Genomic DNA, 25,682 nt, shown 5'->3' with positions numbered 1-25,682 from the left:
GTTGGAATGACTGGGTAGCTGTGGCCCCCTTCGACATTTCCATTTGTTGGAGGCAGTAGAAAGGTTTTGAAGTTAGTGTCTGCAGCAAAAGGTGTGCCTAGGCAGATCACTGAACGTATAGTTATGCACGGGGTAATGGAGTCGCTTGAACGCCTTTTGGCTCAACCACCATATTTTAAAAGGCAACAGGCAACAAATTCGGGAATGAGTACTGAGCAGAGCCACTGCTGTGTGTTAGGTGCTCCTCTGCCTTTGTGTGTTTTGAAGGAAAATGTCCACACACTAATAACGAAAGCGGTTGCTACAGGTGTAACCTGTAGCAACCGCTACAGAGCTCGTGTTTTCAGAGCTCGTGTTAAAGGCATCGAGGAAGGAAGGCACATGTTCAGAGCTCATGTTGAAGGCATATTTCAGAACTAATGTTGAAGGCATCGCATAGCACCGTGCAAAATACACGCATGCCGAGAAAACATGTTCTAATTATTTGAACGACCACAGTGGAATTGTTTTCCAGGTTCAGGGTGTCCTAGCCGCAGGGGCAACCATAATATTATATAACCAGGAAGTTATTATTGAGCAGCATTTTTTGCCTTTCATGTACAGCGTCGAGCATCCGCCAGTACATGTAGGGTAGTGTCTGTTGCGTGAAAGCAACGAGGCTTCATTTTGTGTGCTTGTCAATTGAGGGGAAGCAATTGTTGTAACCAAAATTCAAAATATTTTTGAAAATAACTAATTGTTGTGTACTATTCCTTGTAATATACAAGATGTCTTTGCCAGTTAGGTTGGTGCACTTTACAAAAGTGTAATTGTTGAAGAGGTCATGTCCATATTTGTACAAATGGCTCCTGTTCTCTTTTTAGTGGACGAAGTGTGTGTGCTCTAACCTTGGTTGCAGTAGCGGAGCACTGGTGGTGTAATTCAGATGTTGGCCTCTAATTTCATAGATAATATGTTGGTCTAAATTTTAGCTTGGTTTCTAAATCTTTGCACTCGAAAGTGTTATGCAAGAAAACCTTGCATGCAACCGTGCAGTCGCGTGGATAAAATCGCTAGTCAATGCATTTTCTAGCGCTCGCTGGCATTGTATCTCTCATGACATAGTAGATCAGAAACTGCAGATTTTTTCTTTTTTTTCTTCGTTGTCGAGATTGCGGGCGGCACACACGTCCTTTTTTACACTTCACCTGTTATAACGTCACTGTGTTGATTCCGTGCCACCTATTTTGATGACGAGGACCTTGTGACAGAGATTATACATTATTGTCAGCCTCCTTGTTTTTTTGCTTCTTCATGTTGCAAGCCTAAGCACTACGTGCTGCAACACAATACATATTCTCCCACTACGATGCAATACGTAAACTAACCCCAAAGACAAGGTACACTTTCAATCGCTTTCAATGATCGCCAACAAAGAAACAGTAAAACGTTATATTGATCAGATTTGCTTAGTGCATCGTAGAAAATTATGTCCAGCTTTTTCCAGTCATGCCTGGCAGTGAAATACTTTTCCTAGACATAACTAATGGTAAGCTCTATAAGATGTGCTATGTTCTCATTATGAGGCAGAGTGCCTTGCCTTTACCCCTGAACACTGGTGACTCACCAGTATTCAAATCTAGCAAAGGCTCAGTATAGCCAACTTAGATTTCATAGAGTTGCCTGTGTCTCTTCATTGAAGCAGCATCCTGATTGGAACAGTTTGGTTAAGCAATGAATGTCGACCCGATAAAATTTTCTGAAAGATCTTTGATTGCAAATTCCAAGGTCCTGGAGAGATAACATGGTCATTCGGACAGCAAGTTGGTCACTCTGCTGTGAAAATTGTGTGCTGGGTTGTCAACTTGCATGCACAAGCTGCACTGCTGAATACAAAACAGTTGAGCGGATACTATGGCTGTTCTTGGCGTCTTTACAGAAAGGAACTATTCCCGATGGTGAAGAAGCTTTTGCGGGAGTGGCCATGGTCTATACGTGCCACGATGTGGTGCTGTGTGCAACGTCTCTTCCCGCAAGGAGGAGCTGCAGTTAATTACATAAAGGCCACATTTTCGACCAAGCTGACATCGTTGTATTTCGTCTGCGATTTACTGCCAGACTTCATGCATTGCGTTCTTGAAGGCGCCACCCAGCTGATCATGGAACTTTGGCTGACCTCCACTGGCAGAGCCTTCTACATTGAGAACAGAATGGCGGAGTTCAAAGAGTCCATAAATAAGGTTTGTTGATCAATTTTTTTTCGCAATGCTGCCAAGGCCACTTTCCAGCAAGATGCAGCTCCATTCCTCGACCCAAGCACATCTTTTAAGAACGCCCCTAGAAGACGCTCACCAAGTAATACAAGACAGCAAAGCCGAAAAAGTCGCAGCAGCAGCCGAAGCGGCAACAAAAGCATTCATCAAGACCCCAGCCCTCAGACTGGCCCTGGACACGAGGTGAGCTGGGCTGATGTAGCCTCCCCTGAAAACTCCATTCAAAAGCAGCTCAAACTATTGCAGGATGAGATGGCTAAATTGATGGCAGAAAATGCAAAACTACGCCTAGAACTTCAGTCCTTCAAACAACCATATACCTCCACACACCTCCCCACCTCATCTTTCATCCCTACACCTATCTCACCAGCACCAGCTTCTCTCTCAACCACCCCTATAGCTATGCACCCCACTCAACCACCTGCGCAGAAACGAAAACTCTCGACTCCCACATTTTTATTCGATGAGCGAGTGGAACAAGTCGAAGCGAAACTAGAGAAGCTTGACAAAGAGAAAGATAAAGTAACCAAACTTGAGGAAAAACTAGTCAATTTTATTGCCTTCTCCACAGCTTCCTTGCAGAAGCTACATGAGTCCGTGGCATCGATACAACAAGCCATGTTACCGATGCAACAAACCCTGGACTGAGTCATGCAGTGGAGCGACACGGTCCACGGTATCCATCCATAGCTTGGCCAACCTAAGCCAAATCAACCTAGCGAAATTGGCTGCTCGTAACCGCACTGAATTTTGCGTATGACAATGAAACTGCAGGGGGTTTCGCCGAAAAAAGGCGAACCTCCTGCAGTACATCAAACCACAAACTACCTCTCACCCAATCATTGCGTTACAAGAAACAAATGGTGCAGTGCAGCTGCCAAGTTATAGAACGCATCAAAACGTGGCTGATACCAAACCAAATACTGCTGTCTTAACTCAGAAGCACCTTAAGGTTGCCTATTCGAAAATTGCTGACACCGACATTGAGCATGACTTTCTCCAAATACTACCTACCTACCTACCTTCCTCGCAGGCACACAACAACCGAACTTTTTACCAAACACAAAATTGTGCGAGAAACTAAATTATATGAGTATCGTCTTTGTCATTCCTACAAGCGTGAAATCAAGTATAGTACATTTCCACTTCGTAAGATTGCTCTGCTATAGCCGCGAAAACATATATGCAGAACAAGAAATACAGATATATGGCACGTTCAAACATACAGAACAACTTACGGCACGCAAACCCTGAAAAACCAGCTTCCGCGACTGCTCAATAGCTTCGCAGCTAAAAACGCACCCCTTGAAACATTGACAAATAAAGAGTTGTTATCATTTTTTCTTTCATAATTCCTGTTCTCTGTTTGCTCGCGATTTCTGTGCCTTAAAAGTGTACTTCATTGTATTGTGTCTTTCATTTTTCTTTTTCTGTTATATTATGCGCATTTGTTTGTGTTTTTTTTTAGAATCCTTGCTGTTCGCTAAGTTAGGGCTCAGCAGCTCAGTCAAGCTGTAACGATCCTCGGATTTTGCAGCTTTTACTGCGGGCCCCTGTCATCATGTACACAATGATGATGAAATAAACGTATAATTATTATTATTAATATTATTATTATTATTACCTATCAGGTAGTATTTGGAGAACTTAACTCTTCATTCTTATACATTCTCAACGTATATATTAGACCGCAAGAGCAAAGGCACCGCATCGATTCCCTATTTGCCCGAGCTACTTCCTCGGCAGGCGAACACATCCTCCTCGTAGTTGGGAATTTCAACACCTCCCAGCCAGCGTGGAGTTACACCGTATCTACACCGAAAGGTAGAGCCCTCTGGTCCCATATTCAGGCACATTCTTTTACATTGCACAACGACCCGGAGGAGCCTACTCGTTTGGGGAACATTGAACAAAGATACATCGCCCAATATCACTCTCTCCCACAATGCCCCCACAATGGTTTAAACTAACACCCAAACTAATCTTGGCAGTGATCATTACATTATTAGCATTACTTTAAAACTAAAACACAGACCCATTGCACCTAAACCACTGATGCTCACAGAATGGGACAAATTTAGAGAGACCTGCAACAGCACCGCTCCCTCACGTATTGCAGACCTTACCGAGTGGACTCAACAGCTTCAAAAAGATGTTGAAATTCACACAAAAACTATACCCCCGACCCCCCGATAACTACTCTCGACTCCAAGCTTCTCCATATGTGGGAAGCAAAACAGTCAGTTCTGCGACGGCGGAAACATTAGTGCCACAACAGGAAACTCCGCATAAGAATAGCGAAGCTAGGCCAACAAATTGAGCGATACACGACTCAATTCGCGGCACAACAATGGGGTCAGCTTCGTGAAGCAATGCATGACCACCTCAGTAATAAACGAACGTGGCAACTTCTTAGACATCTGCTAGACCCCTGCACTTCTCGCGCACGACACTCTCACGCTATCACTAAACTGTTACACAAGCACAGTGGCCAGTTAGGACAGCTCTTCGATAACTCCGCACGTTGCACTTACCTCAACTACGTAATGATGCTATACCATCCTACACAGGGAAACCTAATGAGTCGTTAGATGCGCCGATAACAGAAGCGGAAGTTAGGCACGCCCTCGCAACACTTCATACCACTACGGCGTCAGGTCCCAACCGCGTTAACAACAAATTACTTAGAAATCTTGACCCTACTCCTATTAAAGCTTTGACTGAGTACTTCAACAACTGTTTTGACACGGGCACCCTTCCACCTTCGTGAAAAGATGCCAGAGTCATATTTATAACTAAACTGAACAAAGCTCCCTCAGTAGAAAGTCTGAGGCCCAATTTCTTAACATCGTGTCTCGGAAAGACTACGGAGCATGTTGTGCTTGCACGCCTCCAGAGACACGTGAAAGATAATGGACTACTGCCTCCAGAAATGATTGGTGTAGGCCCTAACTTTCCGCACCAGACGCGACGCTTCGCCTTCAAAACGACATCATAACTCCTAACCAGAGCGAGGATACTCAGGCAAACCTTGGTCTGGACATACTTGGGGCATTCAATAGCGTAGCCCACTGAGCTATATATGCTGGCCTCAACTGCATTTCTTGTGGCGCTAAAATCTACTCTTACATCAAAAGCTTCCTCACAGGCCGCACAGCAACATTAACATTAGAACCAGAACATTCCTCACCCTGTACACTAGGCAGCTCCGAAACACCTCAAGGGTCAGTGCCCTCTCCAATTTTTTTAATCTGGCAACGCTACCTGTACCCGACGCTCTTCGACGTATCTCTGACTTGAACTTCTCCATCTATGCTGATGGTATCACCTTATGGGTGAAAGGAGGCTCGGATGGACACAATCAAAACACCCTACAAACAGCTGTAGATACCATAGCAGCACTATATCTCAGATGAATTTCTATTGTACCCCAACTAAATCAGAGTTACTCCTTCTACCAACTAATTGTCGGAACAAACACTTTACAATAATCGAAGTTCACATATATGGGTGCCTCATTCCTAGAGTATCACGCATTTGTGTGCTAGGTTTATTTATCCAAAACAACCGACTTAATACTTACACACTCGGAGCTTTGCGCAATACCATTGAAAACACCCTAAGAATGGTAGGAAGAATCTCAGGGAAAAATGGAGGGCTCCGAGAGTCCGAGTTACTTCGTCCTATACAAGCTTTTGTGATTAGTAAAATCACATATACCCTTCCTTACTTTCACCTTAAATTAGCAGAGGAAGAATCGGTCAACAGCCTCCTCCACAGAGTTTACAAATACGCGCTAGGCAATGCAATCAATACATATAATGCACTACTTCGACAGACAGGAGTCATAAATACCCTATGTGAAATCCGTTAAGCCCATTTAACAGCTCAATACGCAAGGCTCGCGACCACTAGCGCAGGTCGCCACATTTTATCGTCTACCCGAATTAACCTCACCTCACTCGCCAATGCTAAACACAACATTCCCCAAAACATACACAAACAATCACTCACACCGCCCCTTCCTAAAAACATGCATCCAACATATCATACTAAGCGCCGAATCCAAAGAGCGAAAGCTCTTCAGAAATTTTTTTTTAATTTATTTGATAAACTCTTCAGTCTTCAGAAAAATTTGCAAGGAACCAATGACGTGCTCTATGTCGATGCGGCAGAATACCCATCCTCTTCATGCTATACCCTCTCTGCTGTCGACTATAACGGCAAGGCGCTCACAACAGCATCCGTCACTGTCAACTCTTCGGATGAGGCCGAGGAGCTGCCATCGCTTTAGGTCTATCCATCCCCAATATCACCATGATTGCAAGTTACTCGAAAACTGCCATTCGCAACTTCAGCGCAGGTCGCATCTCATCAACTGCCCTTTCAGTTCTTAAGAAACAATCCTCCCACGCAAGGCGTTGCTCTCATATGGACGCCCGCGCATGCGGGGTTGAGTGGCAATGAGGCGGCTCATATCTGTGCTCGAGGAATGACCGGCCGAGCGCTGGCCTCTGATGGCGCCTTTGACCACGCGGCCTTTTTCAGCGCGAGATATTGTCGTTTGACCTTCCACGATATAACAAATCACTACCGCCTACAGCGCACTATATATCCCCCCCCTTACATCATGGAGCTTCGCGCTACCAAGAAATACTATGGCGCCAGTTACAGACTCGTACGTTTCCTACCCCATCTTTTCGCCATCTTATACACCCTGCGATATACCCCTCCCCTTTGTGCATTTACTGTCAACAAAGAGCTAACCTAGACCATATGATGTGGGGGTGTACTGAAAATCCACCACCCAATTCTCTACACATTAATAGTAAGGAGCATTGGGAGGCTGCTATGTGCAGCTCGGCGCCCAAGGTCCAGGACCAGATCATGGATTTGGCCAAGAGGGTAGCCGAGACCTAAGCTGGGTAGGCTCCTCTGACACTCCACCACCGCACCTTTTCCTCTTGGGGTAAATAAAGTTTTTCTCCTCCTGCTCCTTCGGCGTGGCCCGACGACAACGAGCATGTAATGCGACATCCGGCATTTCACGCTGGTGCGTTACCCAGACAGCACTGTGTCTGCCTCTTTTTGTGAAGAAGGGACGCCGCACGCGCTGTAACGCGAATGCGTTAAAGCAACGCGGCACGGCGCCCACCTGCGAGTATATGGCAGGACCCGCGCCTCGCGTGGCAACGCCAGCGAGACGGGACGAAACTAACGCCAGTGCGCCCGCGCACCGGGCGACGTCGAAGTATATTCGCGCCTTGAGTGTGGCATGTACTCATGTTCTCACATGACACGCATCTCATGATTATCATGTTTGCACCAGTCATATAACTTCGTCATCCATTGGCGTCACGTAAAAGCAAATTTGCATATGTGAAGCTAGCGAAACGGCCGCGAGCGCATCATGAGTGTGACATGTAGTCGTGATGCAACATGACACGCATGTCGTGATTATCATGTTAGGATGTGTCATTTACCTATGTCGTTTGTTCGCGTCGCGTAATAGCGAGTTTAGTACATGCCCTATTGCAAAAAACAGCGTGATGTCAGTACGTTTTTTGGCACTGGTACACGCCGGAGACACTGTTACACGCTTGTAATCACTTGCTCTTCACTGGGGGCACTGGGAAAAAGCTGTATCGCACTGGTAGGGGCGCTGGCTCAACCGCTGTGATGCTGTTGCGTACTGCGAAGCGCAGGAAGCGCTGAAATTTTCGCTGGCAAGCGCTGGCGAACACTGGAGCACGCATTTTTTCTACCACCGAGGTTGCGGCGTGCATGTTATTGTAGCATGTGCCGTGGTTTCTTTCGATGTGGTTCAATATAAAATGCTTCATTCGACGGCAGGGAGAGTTGCTACATTGAAAGACACCTAGCATACGTAATTTTTGCGGCGCACGTGCGTATCGAAAAAACTATAATGCGCCTTTTTCGCATAAGCCCCCTCGTAAACCAGCCATATTCGCATTATCCGTGTATTGCTGCAACGATTCCAAGTTGCAGTTTTTGTAAGCCTGGAGCTGCACGCTACTCCTAACAGAAACACGAAATTGTTTTTGTCGCAAAATCGAGGAAACGTGAATGAGCTCTCTCGATCGCTTCGCAAGGTTTCCCAGCGGAGGCGAGGAAAAAAGCTGTCGTTCGATTCCGCCACACCGCATAAATGTATGTCTTCTCATTCATAACCTTTTACTTACTTCAGGTGAGAGTTGGAAATGTTCCGAAGCGCAAATGCAGAATCTTCAACCATATCAACTCAACGCGTTGAGAGTGGTCTTACCCAGTGCCCGATCCAGCGAGCATTAAACCTGTCGTGCCAGCCACCTTGGTATATAAGTTTCAGCGCTTCTTGCTTCGTGTATACACAACTTTAAATATTGAAAATAACTGTAAAATATATTTTGACATTCATGAACATAAATGAACTAATTTGTCTTGTGTCGATGTTCGCACAAGGAGCGCGGCCGATCAAACGACGCGCTTTCAGCTACGCAGGCTGTCACCGAAAGGGGCCGGCTGCACTTAGCTGGTACTTCTCCGACTGATATGTAACCACACGCAATTTTCAGTTACTAATTTGGTACGCCCTCATGAACTAATTATCCGGCACACGTTTTCAGCGGAGTGGATTGGTATTTCTACGAGTGTTTTTTTTTATGGTTGGTATTGATATAACTGCATATATCTAAACACTGGCACGCCCGCTGTATACTGCCAGCGGTATCCAGAAAAACGGCTGTCGCTCGCCATCGCCTCTTCCTAAATGCATTTCTGGCATTTATTGACCTCCCACTTACTTCAGGTACAGTTTAAGTAACAGTTAGAAATATTTCGAAGCTCACTTGCAGAAACTTCAAGCATCACAACTCAGCTGCTTCGAAAGCAGCCTTACCTAGTGCCCCGTCCCAGCGAGGCCTATCGTGGCGCCCGCGTCGGTGTACCTGCTGTCGGCGCTTTTTACTTAAAGTAGGCACAATTATAAAGCGTAAGAATATCCATAAAATACAATTTAGACATCCTTGAGCCTAAATCGACCATTGATCCGCGTGTGCGGTGCCTGCACAAGGAGCGGCGATGATCGATGTCTCGTGCTTTAAGCAACGTAGGCTGTCACCGAAAGCATCCTTCTGAGCGCAGGAGCCGGAACTTCTCTGACACGTACGTAAGAACACAGAACTTTTAGTTGGTAATTTGGTACGCATTAGTGAACTAACATACTGGCATACTTCTTAGCGGATTGTATTAGTGATTTCTTCGGCTATTTCTTAGTTGCAGTTATCGATATAACTGCAATTATGCAATCTTGCACGCCGGATGAGTACTGCTACATCGACGCTTCCGCAAAAAAAAAAACTCAATATTCACTCGTGTGCGTAGATATCTACCAAAGAAGACATGTAAATCAACTGTACTTGTTGACCAGTAGCAAGTTCAAGAACCGACTATCAGGGGTAAAAACTATCGTAAGCAACAGCTGACAATCTGTGACTGCTCCTCAAGTCAATCTGAAGTATTTTTCAGAATTAAGATGTGGATGCTTCAAAAAACTTTGCGCTCTTGCTTATCTCCGCACGTCATTCGGTGCCCGGAAGCCGTTCGTCACTGTCCAATCAAGAAGAAGTTGTTATTTGGAAAGGAATATTGTGTCAGTCTTGAATGTGTGACTTGTAAATTAGAAGTTTAACAGCGCGTTCTTCGGTTAAATAGTCGTTTTACAACCTCGCAAGCCCGTTTTGGCGTGGCGAAGTGGATTCCACATCGGGTGCTCGACTAGACCAGACGGGGGGATGGCTCGCTTCTTGCGAGGTGAACAAACGGCCGACGCTGGCCGGGATGAAGGTCTTTCGTGCCCCCCACCGGGCTACCGCTTTTTACTGCCGACTTTGCCGACTGGTGAAGGAATGAAATTTCGTGTTTTTCTCCACGGAGACCCTTCGAAGAGGCCCTATGAAATCGAATATTTCCGGCAACCCTTTGAAAAAGCCGGCGTGCTGAAGGCTGTCAGTGGTATAGGTGCGTTTCTGATGAGCCAAGTCTGGCTTGTCAAGTTTCGCACGCGACAGACAAAGTACACTGTGACTTGGAAAGAAGGCTTTCGTGTGAAAGGTGCATATTGTCACGGGGTCGTGACGTGGCCGAAGACAGGAGACTTGGTGTTGGGATTTAACTGTTTATTTGGGCGAACCTGTGCCCAGTAAACGGAAAGTCCAATTCCAGCAGCAGCCTTGCACAGATAGCAGTCTCGGACTGATAGCGGCGAACGGAGCGTCGGCCTTCGTTCAACAACTGACAAGCGGCGAAGCGCGTCGGCATTTATACTCTTGCCGTCGAATGTTCTAGCGTTATCCCTGGCGGTGGCGTAGGTTCGAGAAAAATCTGTACCGTTCGCACAGTGGGCGTGATCTTATCGAAATGATCTACTACAGTCCGGAACTTTCTCGAAAGCTGCAGGCGTGGTTTGCGCTGAGAATCGTGTGGTGTTTTGGGACGATAATGAAAACTTGGGAAATGGGACGTGGTATTGCCCTTTTCTGAAAAAAGGCATCGTCCCGATGCTTTAACTAAAGATGAAGGTACAATAATCATGCAAGAAAGTACAATGAATAAATTACGATGAAACAATAACACAAAAAACATTGTTTCAGTTTGTTAACGCGCATGAAACGGCTTGAGGTGCGCGACATGTTCGACTTCAGGTCGCGATCGGCGTCGTTGTGAGTTCATGATGCCGTCGGGGACAACCTCGTAATCAATTAAGCCGAGACGTCGAACCACCCTGTGCGGTCCGAAGTACCGTCACAGAAGCTTTTAACTTAGTCCACGTCGGCGTATCGGCGTCCACACCCAAACACGTTCACCGGGCTGGTATTCCACGAAGCGTCGTCGAAGGTTGTAACGGTGGCTGTCGGTCGTCTGCTGATTCTTGATACGGAGACGCGCAAGTTGTCGGGCTTCTTCGGCGCGTTGAAGGTACTCGCTCACATCGAGGTTTTCTTCGTCGGTGACGTTGGGTAACATGGCATCGAGCGTCGTTGCCGGGCTCCTTCCGTAGACCAATTTGTATGGAGATATCTGCGTCGTCTCCTGCACCGCCGTGTTGTATGCGAAGGTCACATAAGGAAGAATGGCGTCCCACGTCTTGTGTTCGACATCGACGTACATTGACAGCATGTCGGTGATCGTCTTGTTAAGCCGCTCGGTGAGGCCGCTGGTCTTTGGGTGGTACGCTGTCGTCCGGCGGTGGTTTGTTTGGCTGTATGCCAAGATCGCTTGAGTTAAGTCGGCAGGGAATGCCGTTCCTCTGTCGGTGATAAGGACCTACGGGGCGCCGTGACGTAGGACGATATTTTGGGCGTCCGGTACATGAACGGAGCAGCACCTCTACCAGGTGTCACGAGGTCGTGACGTGGCCGAAGACAGGAGACTTAGTGTTGGGATTTAACTGTTTATTTGGGTGAACCTGTGCCCGGTAAACGAAAAGTCCAATTACAACAGTAGTCTTACACAGATAGCAGTCTCGGACTGATAGCGGTGAACGGAGCGTCGGCCTTCGATCAACAACTGACAAGCGGCGAAGCGCGTCGGCATTTATACTCTTGCTGTCGAATGTTCTAGCGTTATCGCTAGCGGTGGCGTAGGTTCCAGAACAATCTGTTCTGTTCGCACAGTGGGCGTAATCTTATCGAAATGATCTACTACAGTCCGGAACCCACTATAAAAATGCAGGCGCGGTTCGCACTGAGAATCGTGTGGTGTTTTGGGACGATAACAAAAATTTGAAAAATTTACCGTGGATATGGTTGCTCCTTTCAGCACGCGTTATAACGTGTGCGTTAGTCATGCGATAGGTACTTCAGCAGGGTGTGCAATATTTCGTAAGAAATTCTTAGGCATTGTTGAAGAAACAGTGGTTACATCTTTGTACGAAAGGTTTGTTTTGTGCGATTTTACCTATGAAGAGGCAAATTTCATCTTTTTTTTTCAAGAATTGTGTCCTTATTTTGAGACGAATAAGGTACTTCTTGTTCTTGGCACTTTTAACTGTGTGTTCAGTGCATATGATCGATCTAGTTTCTTAGATTGAAAAGATGACCGTTCTAATTACTAAAAAAGGGTATTGACAAGTATTCTCTTCAAGCTGTGGCTTTCTTTGCTAAAGGCGGATCGCAGCGTCATTATACCCACTTTCAGGGATCTAGCCATCAAGATTGCACAAAGCTTACGTGATACTAGAGCTGGTAAACGTTTGTGCTGCTTATGATGTTGCACAAGTCTCATTCAGCGATCCCTCACTTGTTACGTTTCTCTTAGGCCAAAAAGAAGCGCCTAAAAGTGCATTTATAGAGGACCCCTGGAAGTTAAATGCCAAACTACTTAGTGATGACAAAACTTTCAATTGTATCAAACATGAAATACACAAACTTTACACCCTTGCATTTAGTGACTGGTCAGAAATTTGGGAATACTTTGAATCTACTGTGAAAATGTGCGCCATGGGAAGGGCTGCAGAAACAAGATACAAGAAAGTGGAGGAGAACAGTTTGAAGAAACTACTTGTGGAATACAGCAAACAGTCATATGTACACTGGTTGGCCCTCATAAAACCTGTGGAATGAGAAGAAGATCAATCTTTACGAACATACATGTAACACCAAGCATATTGGAGTGCGGTTATGCTGACTTCAGAAGAATTGCAATGTTTCAAGGGGATCTAGCAAAGCCTCTTGGTCTAGTTTGTTGTAGTATTTTGTTTAAATTGTTAGAACATGTTGGGTTTGGCTCTGTGATACTGAAGGGTGTTCAGATGGCTTACGACAATTGTTCAACCAAGTTGATTGTGAACCGCGAGTTAACTAGAAGAATTAATGAATGTTCATCTGTGAGGCAAGGATGCCCGCTTTCACTTTTATTATTTGATTTGTACTTGGAACCTCTGTGTGTGGCCATTACGAAAAAAGAAATATACGGTGTTTTCATTTAGGAGCATATGAGGTGAAGATATTGGCATATGCTGATGATGTTGCATATGCCAATATTTTGCGACGGAGCAGACGCTTGGCAGGCTTGCCACCACAGCTACCAGACATGGAGGACGCGGGAGCAGGCCATAACAACCTCGTTGCTGATGAGCAACACGCTCACCCGCCAGGACAAGATCGCTGCGGCATGCCGGAACGTCAGCCAAGGACCTTTTCGGGGCAGCCGGATGACGATGTTGACGACTGGCTCAAGCACTACCAAAGAGTGAATCGCAGCAACCGCTGGAGCACTGCTAAGCAGCTCGAGAACGTGGTGTTTTTTCTCGTCGGCACCGCGTCTCTTTGGTTCGACAACCATGAGAGTGCATTGACCACATGGGACATTTTCGTGGACGAGCTGAAGAGGTGTTTTGGTGACTCAACAGCTAAGGTCAAGCAGGCGGAGCAAACGCTTTCACGCAGAGCTCAGTTACCTGGCGAAACATGCACCACCTACATCGAGGCCGTCTTGAAGCTTTGCGGAATCGTGAGTGCGACCATGTGTGACGAAGATAAGGTAGGTCATCTCCTCAAGGGAATCGCGGAAGACGTGTACAATTTCCTTATCACCAAGGAAGACTTACACACACCTTCCGACCTAAGGAGACACTGCCGAGCGTTTGAAACCCTAAAGAGGAGGAGAGTCCTACCAAAATTTGGACGTCTTGACAACGTGCCCACGATTGCAAGTGTCAACCTTCTATCGCAGGACGAGATCTCTTCTCTTATAAGACGAGTGGTCAAGGAAGAACTTGCTCAACTGCAAGCTGTGGACACCGCTGATGTCTGCCATCAGTGTGCATTCGACCAACGGCCCCGTGAACCACTGGTACCTCGGATGCGACAGAGCTACTTTGAGCCTCGCCCGAATTACACCGATCGGTTTGAACGGAGGAGTGAACGACCACTCGGAAACCAGGAACGCAGGCAAGCTGCGTCACAGCGATTCACTCCTCGGCCACCATCGCCCGGCTTTTATCAACCGACGAGGTTTACTTCGCCGGGGACGACTAGACGCGACACCTGTACTTGCTACAACTGCGGGCTACCTGGACACATCGCTAGGTACTGCTACCGTCGCCAGCAGCGAGCTCCACGTTTCAACGTGTACACGCCCTATGTACCTGCTGGCGAGTCTCGACCATTTCAGGGCTCTTTCCAACAGCAACACGCAGCACGTGCTGACTCGCCTTGCTCCGACCGCAGCGTTACCCCACCACCAGCACGCCAACAGCGATCCCCGTCTCCGCGTCGCCGCTCGGGGATGCCACCACCACTGGGAAACTAACTGGTGCGACCAATGGGGGCGAGGCCGCAAAATCATCTTCCGCAAGACCCCCTTGTGTTGTAATGGTTGAGAACAAAGTGAGTGTTTTTGTAGATAATGTGAGTACTGTTGCACTAGTTGATACCGGTGCTGCCGTTTCCATAATGAGCATGTCTTTTAAAAATCGCCTAGGGACGAAAGTAATGTTTGCTTGGAATCAGAGTGCTACGTTCCGCGGCGTAGGGGGAGAAACGTTGAGCCCGGTTGGAGTTTGTTCTGTTTTACTTTCTATAGGAAATCAAACGTTTCGAGCGGAACTGACGGTGCTTGCACGAGCGACCCATGACGTCATTCTAGGTATAGATTTTTTGCGGGAATGTGGTGCAACTCTAGATTGTGGTAGTGGTGGGATTATTTTTCGTCCCGTGTTGCCGCCTCCATTGACAAAAGATACCGTTGATGACTGCTTGGAAGTGTTTTCCGTGTCTGAAGACGTCTGCTTGGCCCCACATACCGCAATGTTTGTGCGTGTAAACTCTTCGCGTTCTTGTGCGGGTTCTTACTATGGTTTAGCCGAGCCCAACTTCAGTAACGCCCTTAGGAAAAACGTTATCGTGCCTCGTTGCCTCGTGCTCATCTTTGATGGTTGTGCCGATTTGTGGACTGTGAACGTTTCCGTGCAGCCCATATATCTGCCTGCAGGACTTAAATTGGCAAGCTTTCAAGAGCAAAGTTCTCTTACCATACGGTCACTCCAACTGTCGGTGGATGTAAAGAAACCCCACGCCAACTCGTACTGCGACTATTCTGCCAGCATTGACCGTATGATTAACAAGCCACTTCCATCAACTGAACGGTCGCTGCTGCAAGAGGTGATCACACGCTACGCCTCAGTCTTTGACTTTGCCCACGACGAGACGTCTACCGTTACGCCACCGTCTTCACGTACGCAACACCGCATCTATACAGGCCAAGCACCACCAATACGCCAGAAGCCCTATCGTGTCTCGCCTTCCGAAAGGAAAGTCATCGCTGAGCAAGTTGAAGACATGCTAAAGAAGGGCGTCATACAAGAATCGTGTAGTCCATGGGCAGCTCCTGTCATTCTAGTGAGGAAAAAGGATAATTCATGGAGATTCTGCGTAGACTATCGTCGCCTAAATGCCATCACAAAAAAAGACGTCTACCCTTTGCCACGTATAGATGACGCCGTGGACTGCCTGCATTCTGCCTCCTATTTTTCTTCTGTTGACTTGCGTTCTGGGTATTGGCAAATTCCTATGCATCCCTCAGATAAAGAGAAGACGGCCTTTGTAACACCAGACGGTCTCTTTGAGTTCAACGTTATGCCTTTTGGTTTGTGCAATGCTCCAGAGACATTCGAGAGATTTATGGATACAGTACTCCGTGGACTAAAATGGGAAATTTGCATGTGCTATTTAGATGACGTGATTATCTACGGCAAGACTTTTCAAGAGCATAACCAGCGCTTGTCGCTTGTGTTTGAATGCTTACGCGAAGCTGGCCTTGTTTTAAACTGAAAGAAGTGTCGTTTTGGAGAACGTCAAGCCCCGGTATTAGGCTTTCTCGTGGATAAAGAAGGCGTGCGACCAGACCCACAGAAGACCGCAGTGGTTCGCAACTTTCAACCACCGCGAACAGTGAAGGACCTGCGAAGTTTTCTGGGTCTGTGCTCATATTTCCGCCGATTTATTAAGAACTTCGCACAACTTGCCAGTCTGAAGAGCATACCCAGTCTGAAGAGCATACCCACCTCCCTGAGCATTGTACGAAGGTTTTGTGACGCTACTGGTATCATTGTAACCATAGACAAGTGTGTTGGGCTGTGGCTTCGAAATTTCGAAGCGTTACCAGAGGCTTATGAATGGATCAAACGGTGAAGCAAGCCTAACACTTACCTCGGTGTTCCGCTTGACCAGTATAAGATCAACGATGATCTGTTGGCCGAGAAAATCAAAGGGCTATCTGTTCTGACAAAGAAATGGGCAAGCCGTGACCTGTCCATTTTCGCTCGCGCGACAATATGCAACGTCTTCTTAGTATCACAGCTGGTTTATTTGCTGCAAGTACTGCCGTGTTCTAGAATCAATATCCAGAGGATTCATAAGTTTCTTGCTGTTTTCGTGTAGCAACCCTAGTACGAACGGACAAGCCGCAACAACCTCTTCTCAAGACTAAAAAGAGGTGGTTTAGCCTTGCCACACTTATATTTCAGGCAGGTTGTATCAAGGTTTTTGTTTCTACGAGATCAACAAGATCCGTTTTTACGTATATTCCGTCAAATCAGGCTAGCATCGGCATTGCCGAACTTTATTGTTACTTCGAATGATGAATGGTGTCAGCACGTTTTTTCGAGAAGTTGTTGTGGCTTTTCAATTTCTTAGTGCTAGATCTAGTTTGAAGTTTTTATCTAATATCACTTGGAAGCGCTTGTCGAGAGACTTGATTAAAGCTGTTTTTCCTGTTCCTTTGTATCGTTCTATGTATAGTGGAAGCCAAGGAGAAGACGTTTTGAAAAGAGTTAAACGGATGACCGGAACAGCTGGAGTTAAAACGTTCGTTTATAAGCTGCACACGAATGCGCTACCGGTTAAAACGTTGCTAGGACAAAGAGGTGATATTTTACCGTGGGGATTCGACTGCTTATTGCGCCGAAAGCCTGAGCTGGTAGAGCATGTTTTTATAGACTGCTCGGACAGATTTTTGTTCTGGGATGTTCTACAGAGAACACTTGAGAAAGATTTACCTCTCAATTAACATTGAATTTGATTTTTAGCAACATAACCTGACTGACTTAAATATGATACGTTCTTTCTCCTTGGCTTACATGGCATATGTCCAAGCCGCATGTCAGTCAGGCATTGTGATTTGGACGCGCGGCCAGTACGTATTTATTTTATTGAACATATGTGCAAGTTGCGAGAAGTTTTTGCAAAACTTTGCTACAATAATGAAACACTAAATGTTATTGATGAATTATGTCATTTCAAACCAAATAAATATGTGTGGCAAATGGCTTATCTGCCTCGAAGCCATGGAATTGAGCTAGAAGCTCAGTCCGAGTGTGTTTGCTGTTGTCACATGCTGCAACACATGCTGCAAGGTTACCTGCTGCAATAAAGAAGAAAAATTGGCGTGGCGTTGGGGGTAGCGTACTCTGTTAGAGATCAGGGGGTAGCGAGTTCTAATCTTGTCAAGCAGTGTTTTATTTATTTATTTCAATCAATAATTTTTATTTTTATTGTGAATGCGGCTAATTGTACTTACATATTTATTTACTTATATATTATCTACCGTTTTACCGCTGTGAAGCCATTTTGCGCAGAGTACAGGGACGCTGCCGCTCCAAAATTTCAGTACCTGCGCTTGAAGGCGCTGGTACCAGCGCCATACTAGGCCCATAACCAGGCATGGCGCTGGACGCAGGTACCCAGTGGCACTGCTTTTTGCAATAGGGTATGAAGCTAATGAAATGTCCGCTAGCGCATCCTGAGCGTAGCGTGTAGTCATGTTGTTGCATAACATGCATCTCAAGTTTATCATGTTTTCAACAGTATCATAACCTTGTCATTTACTGACGTCCCATAGTACCGAATTCGTTATGAGTGAAGCTAGCGAAACGGCCGCGAGCGCATCATGAGCTTGGCATGTATTCATGTCGTTACATGACACGCATGTCATGATTTTCATGCTAGGGTCTGTCGCTTGTGCCCGCCATGCAATCATGTCATACCATAACAGTTTTGCAACATGCCACGTGAACGAAACCACAGCGAGAGCTGCAGAACCGTGAAATGTAAATTATGACATTTATGGCATTCATTTTATGATTTTCAAGTTATGACTAGTCAGTTATGTTCTTCATGCAGTCATATTACGCCATACGAAGTTTGGTATTGTTGCCAATATCGAAACGGCCAGGAGAGCTAAAAGTCGTAGATGGCTAGATAGATAGATAGATAGATAGTTAGATAGATAGATAGATAGATAAAGAGTTAGATAGATAGATAGATAGATAGATAGATAGATAGATAGATAGATAGATAGATAGAGAGATAGATAGATAGATAGATAGATGGATACAAATATAGATAGATAGATAGATAGATAGATAGATAGATAGATAGATAGCTGGATAGATAGATAGATAGATAGATAGATAGATAGATAGATAGATAGATAGATAGATATATAGATAGATAGATAGATAGATAGATAGATAGATAGATAGATAGATAGATAGATAGATAGATAGATACGCTCAATGTCACCGAAGTTCGCTAAGAAATGCTTCGCATTTAATAAATTCAAAGGTCACTTGCAGAATTGCAAGCAGATTGAAACGTGCCCCGCATTTGTCACACAAAAATACTCTCAGGTACAGATGAACGCGAATGAACGTCTCAGTTGTTACTTCGCTGTGTCTGAAAAACGAGCTCTTTTTGCCAACGGAGTCTGTGCAATGACTGCAGCGGCCTTTGCGTGCCCGGTAGGTAAAACAAAATCATTCCGCGAAAAGCAGAAGACCACCCAAGACGTGCGATCCGCCAAACTGCGAAATAAGGGCATTGGAGCGTGCACCGACCCACTGCTCTTGGCGGGAAAAAGTGCACGTGGGAATCTAAGCGCGCGCCTCTGCGTCATGACATTGTTGCTACGCGCGCTTATTGTGTCGTCCTGCTAGTGATGCTCATAAGACGCACGTTAGCCCCACCCCCTTCCCACGAGATCCCTGCAGCAGCGTTAAGTGGCTGATATAGATAGCTTGCCGTTCTATTGTTCAAAGACGTGTTCCTTGGTGGCTCATTTGTTAACGCCTCGCAATCACGATTCAGAGGACCGAAATTTGATTCTGCGCGCTGGAGCCTTTTTCCGGATTTTCGCTTCTCGCAATTTCATGTATAAGGCTACGTATAGATATACGAAGAGTTACGGCGACGCCTACGTCAACACAGGTGTTAGCAGCAAGATCGAGCCGAGAGTCTATATCATTGCTCTCACAATAATACCAATACTGGGGTGCTGTTTCTTCGCGTGTGCGATGCGGCGAAGCAATGCATTGCTCTTCGTTAGCCACAAGTGTACTCTTACGCTTTTTTCCAAACCACATTGTTGCCTTGTGTTAAGAGCCAGCAGGTATTAAAATATATACGAATATCCAGAACGTCAGTAATACATCTATAAATCAGATTCCCAAGAAACTTCGCTATTTCATATAGGGTCACCTTTTGCTATGAGCCACCTCACTCCGCATAGGTTGGTATTGCAATATACGCATCCAAGCATATTTCTTTTCACTTTTGTGTATTTCATGATGAAAAAACTGGCAGATCCCACGTGGAGTGGTATTCAGTTATATACGAAGCATGATTCAGGAAGGTAGATATATCACTTAAAATCAGCACAACGTTAGGAGGCGGCAGTAAGTTATGCCATGACTTTTATGTAATGATTAGTATGTTCGGACGTGTCTTTTACCTTCGACATCTATACACGTCACTTGATACCAAATGTGGTATATGTGAAGCTAGCGAAACGGCCGTGAGCGTGCTATAAGCTTAACAAGTAGTAAAGTTGTTAGATGAGACGCATCTCATGGTTATCATGTTTGCACCAGTCACCTACCTTCGTCGTTCATTCACGTCCGAAATACAAAATTTGATATATATGAAATAGCGAAGCGGTGGCGAGCGCATCATTATAGGTCCATATATACTCCTACGTAGCGTTGAAGGGCACGCTCGCTGGGCACAGCGACGCTACGCTAGCAAAATGCGAGCACTGTGACGCAAGGCGTGACCTGCGTCCGTCGGCGCACCAATGACGTTGCCCAGCATGTTGCCCAGACAGCACCGCATTACCTTCTTTTTGTGACGGAGGGACGCCAGGCGCGCCCAAACGCGCATGCGTCAAAGCAACATAGCGTGGCGCGAACGGCACCTTGCGTGGCATAGCTGGCGTGACGCGACGATACGAACGCTGGCGCGCACGTGTGCCGCATACCGTCGAAGTGTTTTGGCGTTTTGAGTGTGGCATGTAGTCATGTTTTTATATAACACGCATCTCATGATTATTATGTTTGCACAACTCGCATATCTTCGTCATCTATTCGCGTGATGTAATTGAAAGTTCGGCATGAGTGAAGCTAGCGACACGGCTGCGAGCACATAATGATTGTGGCATGTCGTCATGTTGGTACATGACACGCATGTCATAATGATCATGTTTGCACTTTTCAGATACCTTCGTTATCCATTCACGTACCGTATTACAAAGTTTGGTATATGCTAAACAAGCGAAAAGGTACACCACCGTGGTAGTCTAGTGGCTAAGGTACACACCTTTGTCATTCATTCACGTCCAATAATATCTAGTTTAGTATACGTTAAGCAAGCGAAACAGCTCCCTGCCGTGGTGGTCTAGTGGCTTAGGTACTCGGGTGCTGACCTAAGGTCGCAGGATCAAATCCCGGCTGTGGCGGCGGCATTTCCGACCGAGGTGGTAAGGTTGTAGGCCCGTGTGCTCATTTTTGGGCGCAGGTTAAAAAACCCCAGGTGGGTAAAATTTCCGGAGCCTTCCACTACGACTTATCTTATAATACCATGGTGGTTTAGGAACTTTGGACCCCATATATAATTCAAATCAATCAGCGAAAGGGCCACGAGCGGATCATGAGTGTGGAATTAAGTCATGTTGTAACATGACACACGTGTCATGATTTTCATGTTAGCGTATGTTACTTGTGTTCACCATGCAGCTACGTCAGAGCATAGCAGCTTTGCAACATGTAATGTGAAGGAAACCACCGCAAGAGCAGCAAGACCATGAAATGTATTTCATGACATTCATGACATACATGCCATGATTTTCATTTTGTGTGTGGCCACTTTTGCTAGTCCTACACTCATTTAAGCCATACCAATTTTAGTATTCATAACATTATCGAAATTGCCAGAAGAGCTAAATTTCGTACCGAGATAGATAGATAGATAGATAGATAAATAGATAGATAGATAGATAGATAGATAGATAGATAGATAGATAGATAGATAGATAGATAGATAGATAGATAGATAGATAGATAGATAGATAGATAGATTCAATGTCGCCGAAGTTTGCTAAGAAATGCTTCCCATTTTATTCTTTTTGTTTTTAGCAGTAGACCACGAACATTAGGAATAGTTTCCAAAATTCTTTGCGCACCATCGCACTTGCTAAATAGTATACCTGTCTGAAAAGAACTACCTGAAACATTGTTACACTATAAAAAAAACATTGCTCGTTTTGGTGTGCGTACTTTGGGCCCACGTGTGAGGAACCGTGGTACGGGCACGATACCAACCGGTAATCGCACGCTAGCGAAGGAGAGCAACAGGAACAACCAGACCGAAAGAAATCCGGATGCCGGGCTCATTATGGTCTCGTGAAAGCGCCAAATAGAAAGACCTTAGTTTGCATGTTCCGTTAGAAAGTAGTAGCCATTAGCAAGTCCGAATCTGTCTACTAGAATGGTGCAACACCGTCACCACTGTTATTCATGCGCAATAACGAAAGTTCGACGCCTGAGTACCACACTGGATCGTTGATCGCAGCATTAAATGCTTCAGCCTAAAGTTCCCCGAGTCTCTCGTGCTGCTTCAATCGGGAGGCATTTTTAGTTTCGCGTATATTTATCATCTAAGTAGAGATGGTTTTTCAGCATCGCATGTTTCACTTTGGCCCGTAAAATTATGCAAGTCGAAACAAAGGAGTGCGTCCTTTTTTTGTGTATAATTGAGAGAGAGAGAGCTATAGCGTTAACAGCGGACGAGACTCATATACTCAGATATGCTTGCCCTTATGTAAATTAGCTTGCGTAAACACCGCCTAGGTGTTAATTTATTTTTTGTGAATTTTTTTCTTTCCGGTGCTTTTCAGATCCATGGTAAGAAACACCCAGTGTTTTGAAGAAGCGTCAACACCTCTTGTGTAATTTGAAAGGAATAATAAAAGTTTCCTAGTTACAAAGCAGAGAATGCAGTTGTGGCATAAATCAGCAGAGACACTTTCGAGTAGACACGCACAAGCTGAAATTAAGAGTGATATTGAATACGATGTTCAAAAGCTGTGCGCACGTGTTCGGTGGTTGTCACGAAATGATTTATGCACCCTCAATAAATAAACAATAAGTATTAAAAAGGCTATAGAGGCATCCAAGCAAACCCATCAATCAATGGGTGTATCGCGCTGCTGCCTCATCCGCTGAACACAGCTCTTAATATTGATAATGGTGGCATCGAAATAGCAGCGGAGAATGGCAATCCAGCTGAACTGCTGCAGATGTTTGAGCTTGCAGATTCCGACTATGATAAACAAGGAATTCCATGGGTGGGCATAATTTATTGCTCTTAGGCCTGCATTGCGAGCTAAACTAAATAACACCGTTCCATCATTCTGGTAATTTACTCAACAGATTCTTGTGCCACCAACGTACTACCAAGAGACTCACGTTTCTGGTGCTTGATGGTCACTTGCTGTAAAACCGTAGAAAGAAACAGGATCTTGTTTTGTTCTTTTCTGTAGTATGTGTTAACAGAAGAGCTCCTCACACAATAAACACTGTTAAGAAGTGCTCAGACAAGTGCCATCGCTCAGTTGTTGTAATTGATATTGTAGTTGCAATTAGTTATCAAAGTTTAGTGCAAATATTTCACGGACTGCAATACTTCAGATCAGGCCTGCAGCCAGTGTAAATTAAATGACTAAATGCCTCCCCCCCCTGAGACATGAATGAAAGGGGTGTTCCCGCGAGGAAAAAACAAAAGTATACAGTGTATTCGTTCCCCTGAACATGTGCTCCCCTCCCTCCCCCTACAATTAATAACATCCCTGGCAACGGGCATGCTTCAGATATAGGCACGTTTCACAGGTCTGGGCTTTTAGTTTATAGAAACGAGTTTAAGACGCCGGTACGTATGAGCTCGAGTTGAATATTGAAGGAAATCAATAAAGTTCAGGAAGGGGGGGCTTACGCAGGATTTTCGCGAGAATTGAGGCAATCACTTTTAACGACCATACACTCTTGCAGATCTGCCACTGCATTCCACTGACAGCATATATCCTATAGAGCTCTATACCCCGTCCCTTATACCAATTACAACACCTTTTAAATCCTGAAAATGAGAATGGAAAACAAAAAGTTCATACCAGCAAAGTGTCTTTGACATGTGAACTAGCGAAATTATTAGACTGTTATATTTCAACGAACTTAGTGGTATGGCGCGCTTAGCGGAAATACTGGGATTCAAATGATAATGCACAGTATATGCTGAAAAAGCGATGGCGTTTACAATACGCAAGCTAATTTTCAAGATACAGTGGTACCTTGTTTGTGTGGTTTACGTATAGGGCGCATAAACATGATGGTGTTTTTTAACGCTCACTTCGAACTAACGTTGTCATTGCTCTCCAAGGATTCACCTGATTTGCACCAAACGAATTCGTTAAATGGCATTTGCTGCGAGTGACAATTACCGATGACTTTGAGAAGTTTTAGGATCGCGTCCTATTTCGAATGTCTCTCCCTAAAACATAAATGCAGTGAACTCTCACTTGAAAAAACATCGATGTAAAAGATATTTCAGAGAAACGAACTCTTACAAAAGTCCCCAGTAGTTTCCCGATGCGCTATTTGCAATCAGTTAAGCGAACTTCCGATGTCTGAATATTGTTTAATGAACATCTGTTAACAGGGACTTATTTCGTACATAAGTAAGATGAAGTTTACCGCTCTTCAGCTCTGGCGCAGTCGATGCGTGCCGCCTTGTTATCGCCCACTCTTATGCGGCAGCACACTACGTCAATTGCGCATGCAACAATAGGCCGAAAAAAGTTGTCGAGCAGAATAGGAAAACGAGCAACTGACACTTCGGTACCTGCGCAGAGTTATCAGCTTTGAATGTTCTTTCCAGTGAACATCTGCGCAATATACAGGGGAATATGTGGTACCAAAAATATTTCCAGGCTAAGCTTGGCGATAACAGTGGCACTTTCGCAAAGGATTGTGTATCGATGCATTTATCACTCATCTTACTGCACAAGTCCACAAAAACACAATGTTTGAGAGCTAAAATTATCTCTCCCAAAAATCAGGAAAAAGAATAATTCCTTTCATTTTTGATGCCGAGCTCCTTACACTTAACGAGAAAAAAAATCTCGAACGTCCCGCAAAAAAAGGAATGAAAAACAGACGAAATTTCAAAGGGCACTGGGGAACTACTTCCACCTTACCAAACCGTGGTAAACGGTTCCTCGAGCTTACATACACTCTGCTAACTGAGAAGTTACTTCGTTTTGCACTAATTGCGACAGGTGATGTGGGAAAAAACTAAAATCTGCCAAAATGAATGCAGGACTCATGTGTGCCACTGACGCACAAAGTGTAATGAAAGCGAATGCATAAGTAAAAAAATGGCAGTACAGTAAGAACTCTATCTAATGAAACTTAGTTTTACGACATTCGCCGTCTTAAGCAGAACTTTTCATTCTACGGCAAATGCTCATAGGATTCCACTTTTTTCTGTAGCCAGAATTAAGAAAATATTGCTGCTGAAAATTCGAAATTAACAATGCTTGGTGGTGTCATTACTTTTTTTTTTCAAAGTATGACAATCATGATTTTTTTCCTCAAGCGTTCACCAACGCTATGACATGAACATCTTTGTGTCCTCCTTGGAGGCCTACACTAATTTTGAAAAGTCTGCGCACCACAACGTCGCATAGAACCGATTAGTTCAGAGTCCGACGAAAGTTCGTCTGGTCAGGCATTCGACGAGGGGAAACATGGTCACTGAAAATTCCTCTCAAATGATCTGAAGCCTCGGAACCGCAAATGGTTTCTTTCTAATGAAGCACTTGGGGCGCAATTGTTTGGCCAGGGAACACATTTGCTGAGTAAACGCACACTTGTCAAGGCGATAATAAAAACGAATAAACAGTGACCTTTTGGGAGCCAGTAACTCTCCCGCGATTACGATAGATACGTAAGTTTGCACATGGGGCTAGTTATGAGTCAGAATGCGCTGAGCGTGTTCGTAAATCTCATAAAAATTGCCATTTGTCCTGCCTAACGTAAGGCTA

The sequence above is a fragment of the Rhipicephalus microplus genome, chromosome 7, assembly GCF_043290135.1.
Source record: "Rhipicephalus microplus isolate Deutch F79 chromosome 7, USDA_Rmic, whole genome shotgun sequence".
NCBI classification, from domain to species: Eukaryota; Metazoa; Arthropoda; class Arachnida; order Ixodida; family Ixodidae; genus Rhipicephalus; species Rhipicephalus microplus.
The sequence above is the reverse complement of the archived record's forward strand: the minus strand, read 5'-3'. Positions refer to the sequence as shown.